Source organism: Sorex fumeus, unplaced genomic scaffold, assembly GCF_029834395.1.
Source record: "Sorex fumeus unplaced genomic scaffold, SorFum_2.1 ptg000131l, whole genome shotgun sequence".
Lineage (NCBI taxonomy): Eukaryota > Metazoa > Chordata > Mammalia > Eulipotyphla > Soricidae > Sorex > Sorex fumeus.
This window is the reverse complement of record NW_026606188.1, coordinates 14,294,510-14,300,472: the sequence shown is the minus strand read 5'-3', so window position 1 is coordinate 14,300,472 and position 5,963 is coordinate 14,294,510.

Genomic DNA, 5,963 nt, shown 5'->3' with positions numbered 1-5,963 from the left:
ACTTCTTTGAGGAAATTTTCAGTTCCTCTCTCCATGTTTTGCATTTTGTTGTTGTTGAGTTTTGTGAATGTTTTATTTGGCTTGTTGGTTGCTTGATGTAGAAATGTTTTCTCCATTTTTTTGTGAGGGATATTTTAAAATTTAAAATTTTTAATATTTCTTTGGCAGTGCATAAATATTTTAGTTTATTTTTATTTTACCATTGAGTCATTGAAGACACCTCTGTAGTCAACATCAGGAGAGTTCAGCCTGTGTTGTTCTGAATGTATTCTATGTATTTCTCTAATAACATTTTGTTGTTTTGTTGTTTTTTTAAAATTTTTTTTTATTTATTGAATCACCGCGAGAACAGCCACAAAGCCTTCCAGTTGAAGTCTTGGTCTTACAATGATCAAACACCCATCTCTTCACCAATGCATATTTTCCACCACCAAGAACCCCAGTATACCTCCCTCCCACTCCTCCCCCTGCCTGTGTGGCAGAAGATTTCCACTTAACACTCTCTCTCTCTCTCTCTCTCTCTCTCTCTCTCTCTCTCTCTCTCTCTCTCTCTCTCTCTCTCCCTCTCTCTCTTTCTCTCCTTTGATAACATTAAATATTATGACAAAAGACCCACCAGTATTATTTGGAATTTTCCCCAACAATCAGACCTGCCAAAAAGGCATCATTAGATAACTTGCTTTCTATTGCTGATTATGAAAAGCATATGATATTGCGCAGCCACAATTGTGACTGTGCAATTTTGGATTTCTGATGTTTTTAGTAATTAGTCTGGAGGGATTTCTGCCAAGAGCCATTGGGTTCTGAGATTGGTTTGTGTGCCTCTGGGGTCATGGTCGTTCAGGAGCCAGAGGAGGCATTTGTAGGCGCCAACTCGGGGCCTCCTCAGGGCGGGGTGCAGGTCTGGTTCCATCCCCCATTACATGAGGTCTTGCATGCCTCATCACTGCAGTCTCATTCCTGGCTGTCTATTAGGCTCTGAAAGATGGCGACCACCATGCTGCCATTGCCAGGGGGAAAAGGTGGGAGGACAAACACCCTTCCCCTCCTGGAGCAGCATGGTGCCATAGTTAATTACACAGTCCATTTGCATTTCTGTTGGTCATTATATTTTGCTCAAATTTTCCCACCACTATTCAAGTATGCCTTCCAGGGACAGATGCTCGATCATTTACTTTCCATTGCTCACTTAGCATATCAGGAAAGGTCACATGGTCGCGTAAATAGCTGTGTGGTTTGGAGGAATAGTCCTGATGCCCACATACCAGAGTCATGGTTTTAGAAGCTCATGTCATCGGGATTCCATCTGGAGAAGGCGGGGAGACTGCATCTGATCCATTTGGGACCTCCAGGCAATACTGGCTTGGTATAGGGTCCAGAGAATTCCCCAGGTGTTGTGGTGCCTGATGGCCAGGATTCCTATTTTTTGGTTTTTGTTTTGTTTTGTTTTTGGCCATGCTTGCAGCGCCCAAGGCTTATTGCTGGCTCTGAGCTCAGGGATCACTCCTGGTGGACTCAGAGGAATCTATACTTGTTTAATATTTAAGCCTTTAATCTGTTTTGAATTAAATTTTGTCTACCGTGTGCAATAGGGGTTCAATTTTATTTATAGTAACCAGTACCTAACCAGTTTTCCCAATACTTTGTTGATGTGATTCTCAATTCTGGTCCATTGATGTGAGAGTTTTATTACATTCCAGGACCACACTTTTCTGATAAAATTATAGTAAAACTTACAGTTAAGGAATGCAATGCCTCCAATATTCTTTGTTTCTCAGAATTGAGGGGGGTATCTGAAGAGTTTTATAGTACCATATACATTTTAGTAGTGTTTGTTTTATGTCTTAGAAGAATGCCACAGAGTTTTTATAGGGATATCATCAAATCTGCAAAATATACAGATTTGGGTAGGATAATAATTTTAACATGTGATTTATGTATATACTTAAAAATGGAATACGTTTTCGTTGTCAATTCCTTTGTTGTTTTTTAGGTACATAATGTGTTAGAATGCAATGCAAAATGTGTATTCCTTTTCCTTTCTTTTCTTTCATTTCTCTTCTAGTTTTATACTAGAAATTCAACATATTTTGTGTATTTATTTTGTAGCCTGCTATTACATTGGTTTATTGATTCTAAAAGTATTTTGTGGACTCTTTAATAGTTTCTATGTATATCATCGTGTCAGTTGAAAGTTGCAATAATTTATATCTTTTCTCTTTTAAATTCCTCTAATTTTTTGGAAAACAGTATTCATAAGCTATTTTGTGATCATGATTGTCCTTTAATTTTTTTCTTTATTGCATACTAAGGCAACCAAAAATACATGTAAGTACATAAAGAGATAGGTAAAATCAAAATGCAGAATAACTCTAGTAGTAAAAAAGAATCTCACTAACCTAGAAATGAAAAAAGGTGAAAAAAGGTTAAAAAAAAAAAGTACCCAAATACACTTAGGAAAGTAGAGGAGTACAACTAGAGTGGGGGGGCTTTTATCAGAATTTGTTCTGGCAGTGTTTTATAAAATATCTCAGGACATACTATGTCAAAAATGTTCCTTTCTACCCTATATTCATGCCAACAATGGTTGGTTGTTCTTTTTGATGTATGCCAGTCTTCCTGGTGTGAGATGATATCTCATTGTTGTTTTGCTTTGCATTTCCCTAGTGATTAGTGATATAGAACAATTTTATATGTCTTTTGGCCATTTGTATTTCTTCTTTGAAAAGGTTTCTGTTTATGTCTTCATCCCATTTTTTGATGGGGTTGGACTGTTTTCCTTTTAGTGTTTTACAAATATTGTCTATAGCTTGGATATTAATTCATTGGATGAGTAATAAATATTGGCAAATAATAAAATGCAATGCAGAAAAGACACCTGCACTCCTATGTACATTGCAGCAATAGCCACAATAGCCAAAATCTGGAAACAATTCAAATGCTCAAGATCAGATAACTGGGTAAAGAAGCTTTGGTACATATGCACAGTGGAATACTACTTGCTACAAAAAAGGATATAGTCAGGGAATTTTCTGATAAATGATGGATCTGGAGAATATTATATTGAGTAAAATGAGTCAAAGGGAGAGGGATAGACACAGAATGATTGCATTCATCTGTGGCGTACGAAGAAAGAACATAGGGAAATAACCAAAGCCCAAAAGTCATAAAAATGGAGAGAAGGAGAACCATTCCCTAGCAGGGAGTTTACCTTGGGGCAGAGGGGAGATGGATAGTCAGGGAAGGAATCACCATGACAATGACACAGTGAAGTGGTCTCCCTGGACTAGGTTCTGAAAGGTGGTAAAGTGACTCTCATGTTACCTTTTCAGTAACAGTATTGTAAGCTAAAGTGTATGAAAAGGGAAAAGAACAAAAGAAAGTAAAAGAACAAACTGCCTATCATAGAGGCAGGCTGCGGGTGGGAGGGAAACTGGGGACCTTGGTGAAAGGAAGCTGACACTGAAGAAGGATTTGATTTGGAACATTGTAGCACTGTAGCACTGTCCTCCCGTTGTTCATCGATTTCCTCCAGTGGGCCCAGTAATGTCTCCATTGTGAGACTTTGTTGTTACTGTGTTTGGCATACAGAATATATCATGGGTAGCTTGCCAGGCTTCGCAGTGTGGGCCGAGACACTCTAGGTAGCTTGCCGGGCTCTCTGAGAGTGGCAGAGGAATCAAACTCGAGTCAGCCGGGTCGGCCACGTGCAAGGCAAATGCCCTACCTGCTGTGCTATGGCTCCACCCCTGGAACATTGTATGCCTGAAGTTCAATCACGAATAACTTTGTGATTCATGGTGATCCATGGTGGTGGGAAATGGGCACTGGTGGAGAGATGGGTATTTGATCACTGCATAATTGAAACCCAAGCACAAAAATTTGTAAGTCTACAACTGTACCTCATGATGTCTCACTAATACAAATTTTTAAAAAAACTAAAAAAAAATAAAAAGAATATTAAAATTGTATTCTCTCTAATGATACCGAAGTTCTGCTTTAAATGTCATATGATCTTATACATTATTTTTTCTATTTGTGTTTCTGCCTTTATCCTACACAAGTACATCAACATGTGCAGTATATTGTCTTTAGGATCATATGCTAGTCTCTGCATCCTTTCTGGTCTCTCATACATTGTAGAATGTATGTTTTTACACCCATTTTACAGTGCCGGATAGTAAAAAACAAGTTCAGGTGTGTTGTTCCCCACCTGGTCCCCTCAGAGAATGTGCTCAGATCTCGTTTTGAGTCTTCTTTCTAGCTTTAGGTTTCCTCTAGCCCACTGTTTGAACTTTCCTTCCCCATCCCTGCCCATCCTACTATCCACGGTAAAATGTAAAGAAAGACAGTGATATTTAAAGCTCAGTCCTCTATATGCCTTCCTCAGTCATTTCAAAAATCCTGTCTGGCCACATGTTAGATATGGCCAATTGTGGATATGTTCTGAAATACATACAATGATAATCCCAATGCTTTGGAACATGCTTCCACCATAAATTCCAACAAAATACAACCCCAAGGGGTTCAGACAGCTAGAATAATACTGTCTGATGTCTTGCATTTCTTATCCTTTCTCCTCCCAGCCACTCTCTGCAGAAATGTGAAGGACTTTTCAATTTGTCTCTCAGGTAGAAATGTTCTTTAGAACGTATCAGTTCTCTCTACACTATGGTTTATAAGAAAATTTAGTGTCCTGATTCCCCAAGCGTAGCATTTGATTTGTAAAAGGTATTTGACAAATGTAAACAACCGGTTTCCTCCTCTGAACAAAACGTGGATTTCAGAAATGCAGTCTCTAATTTTTTTAAATATGGCTTTCTACTCATAGCCAAGAAAGAACTTCTTGATTCTAACCTAAAATAAAATAATTAAGTCAATTGATTTATAATTGTATAACCCCGCAGTAACATTATTTCTCGGTTTAAAAAAAAGTCACTTTACTATTTGCAAAAACATTATTCCTGTAAAAATAGTTATTTACATAGATCTTTGTTTTATAAACCAGAATCTAAGAAAATAATTTGTGCAAACGTAAGCATATTATCTAGGGTCATAGATGGTAAATTCCTTAAAACCAAATATTTTTGTTTCTCTACTTTTGAGTTTCTTATATATATTATTATGATATATTATATGGTATTATATGATTATTATATATTATATAATAATATCATATATTAAAATATGATATAATAATTAATAACGATTATTTATATATTATATAATAATTTCATATAAAATTATAGGATATTATATAATTATATAATCTTTTATGATATAATATATTATTATTAATAGATGTAGCTCACTGACAGCAGTTTCTATCTTCGTTGTCTACGGAACAACATCCAATTATGATGAAGGAGAAATTAAGAAGTTCTACATAGAGCTGGTGAAGTTCTATAAAAAAGAGCACACCTTCTACAAGATTTTTGTTGGTGATTTTAATGCCAAGATAGGACCGAAAAGATCAGCCGAAGAACTCCACATAGGGATCCACGGCCTAGAATGGAACGATCAGGGTGAGAGACTGTCTGAGTTCATCATGTCGACCAATACCATCCGTGGTAACTCACAGTTCCAGAAGGCAGAATCTAAATGTTGGACATGGGAGTCTCTCGGTGGACGGTTCCACAACGAAATAGACTACATCATATTCAATCGATGGTTTTGCCTGAGTTATGTCACTGTTGTCCCAAAATTCCAAATGGGAATGGACCATCGTCTCCTTTGTGCAAAATTCTACTTCATGGACCAGGGAGAAAGGGCTGCAAAAGTGTAAGAAGAGAACCCACAGAACGACCACCAATTGGGAGCTCTTTGGCACTATTGAGGCAACATGGGAAGATGCCGTCGTTGAGAACACTGATGAAGAATACAATTGACTGGTTTAGCCCCTCCATGATTGTGCAAGGAATGCTGAGAGAGAGATAGCCACAAAAAGATGCCTGTCTTCAAAA